The following is a 2,430-nucleotide window of genomic DNA, read 5'->3' on the forward strand; positions in this document are numbered from 1 at the left end:
GTGACAGAAGGACGGAGGTAGCCTCCTACCCAACCCCATAGCCTGCCTCCTTTCCAGCCAAATGACCAGCACCTGGGAATGGCTTTGAACCATTCTCCATGACTTGGGCTCGCCTGGTGGAAAAAGCGGGGTGCTGTTCATCTCACTTCTGGGCCAGCGTAAGAGGATGGAGTGAGGGTAGCTCTCGGTGGGGAAGGGGGCGCCACGAGACCCAAGGCGCAGGACCACCAGAGCATGATGAGATCGTTCTGGCCTTAAGGGGTGCAGGATAGCCTGTGAATCCTTTTCCAGGGAAGAAAGAGGCCACGCGAGACAGTGCAAAACACCTTTCCACAGTGTCTGCTGATGATGCTAGGACTTCTGTCCTCAGAGATGGTACCTGTTTAGTACCACTTCAAGTTTTAAGAGAAGGGGTCGGGCGGGAGACTCGGTGGCCCACGAACATCCTGTCGTCGTTCCACTCATCTTCCTAAGCTCATCGTGGAGAACGATGACGCCGTCCAAAGGAGCAGCGCGCCGATCCATGGAAACACCTGGGTGAGCCCCAAAAACGTGACGCTAAGAAAAAGGAACCCGAGAGCCACGGGTGACCTAATGAATGCCTTGGGATTCCAGGGGTAGGTAGGAAGGAGGCAGCCGTCATACCCCAATCCTAGGCAGGACGGAGGGGGGGATCGGAGGCTGTAGGGGGAGACCGGTGAAGAGAGTCAGGGTGAGGGGAGGGGGAGGCGCGGGTGGGAAGCGGGCAGGGGGTGGTAGGGGTGTTTCTTTTCGAAGGGATGGAAACGTTCTGGAAACGGTGGCGAGGGTTGCGCATCTTTGGGAGTCCCCTAAGGAATAAAAGGCTACCGAACCGCGTCCCTTGAAGAGTATGTGAATTATGGAGTGCGAATTTTATCTCCACTTTGAAAACGGGAGGGCAAAGGGTAGGTAGACGAGGGAGGGAGGGAGGGAGGGAGGGAGGTGACCGGGGCGGGTGGTTGGTGAACAGGGCGGCGGGTGGGTCTGCCTATCTCCCTCTCTCCCTTCCCGTCCCTTCTTCCCCCTTCAGTTCCTTCGTCCGTCCGTCCCTCCCTCCCTAGCCATCCGTGCGTGCCCGCGTGTGCGCGTCCATGCCCATTCCTCCACTCTGTGGGTCCGCGCACACATTCAAAACCGGTGGTGGGGGGGGAGGGGCAGGGAGTGGATGTGTAGGATACTGGGCATGCGTAGTATTCTGAGAGCTTCTGTGCGTTACCCCCACTCATCACCTCTGAGAGTGGACAGAGTCTGTGGGCGGCCACCCCCCCGCCCGGGTCCTGGGTCCGGCAGAGACTCCAAGCCAACGCAGGCCAGGCGGGGGGGGGGGGTGGGGGGTGGGGGGTGGGGGGTGGGGGGTGGGGGGTGGAAAAGCGTTCAGCAGGTGTAAGGGGAAGGTCCCATGATGGGTCGTTGGGGTGGGGGGAGCAAGAGAGGAGGTGGCCAGAAGAGGGGTGTCCTAGGTCATTTCAGAGAAAGGGAAAGTGGATAGCCGTCCCAGGGTCGATCGAACTTTCTGGAGAACAGCGGCGCCTGTGTCCGTTTTGACAGTGGTCTCCCCAGGTCCACCTTAAAGGTTCAGGTCTGTGGAAGTGACGGTGCAGAAGGCGCTTCGAGAAGAACACCGGTTCCCATGTCTCCAACGATCCGTCCACATCATGGCACTAGGGGCGCCTGGGTGGCTCCGTGAGTGAAAGCCTCTGCTTTCGGCTCAGGGTATGATCCCAGGGTCCTGGGTTCGAGCCCAGCATCGGGCTCTCTGCTCGGAGGAGGAGCCCCCTCCTCTCTCTCTGCCTACTTGTGATCTCCGTCTGTCCAATCGATCCATAAAATCTTCCAAAAAAAATCACGTCACTACAACTGTTCCTAGGTCCGTCCGGGGTGCGTCCGTGGCTCAGTCGGTTGGGCGGCCGGCCGCCTTCGGCCCGGGTCACGATCCCACGGTCCTGGGATGGAACCCCACATCGGGCTCCCTCCTCGGTGGAAAGCCTGCCTCTCCCTTTCCCGCTGCCTGCAGCGGCCTTGCCCGCATGCGCACTCCCTCGCTCTTCCGCTTCCCCCCCACCCCCCCGCACCCCCGCTCGCGCACGCGCGCGCGCGCTCGCCCTCCCTCCCTCCCTCCCTCCCTCCCTCCCTCCCTCTCCTCCCCGCCCTGTCCAATGAATCAAATCTTCACCAGCACCAGCACCAGCACCAGCACCAGCACCAGCACCAGCACCAGCACCAGCACCACCACCACCAAAACCCAACTCTGCCAAGTTCCGCCCACCTCTGGACTGGCACTCCCTCGCTCTTCCGCTTCCCCCCCCACCCCCCGCACCCCCGCTCGCGCACGCGCGCTCTCTCTCTCTCTCTCCCTCCCTCCCTCCCTCCCTCCCTCTCCTCCCCCTGTCCAATGAATCAAATCTTCAC

The sequence above is a fragment of the Meles meles genome, unplaced genomic scaffold (genome assembly GCF_922984935.1).
Source record: "Meles meles unplaced genomic scaffold, mMelMel3.1 paternal haplotype, whole genome shotgun sequence".
Classification (NCBI taxonomy): Eukaryota; Metazoa; Chordata; class Mammalia; order Carnivora; family Mustelidae; genus Meles; species Meles meles.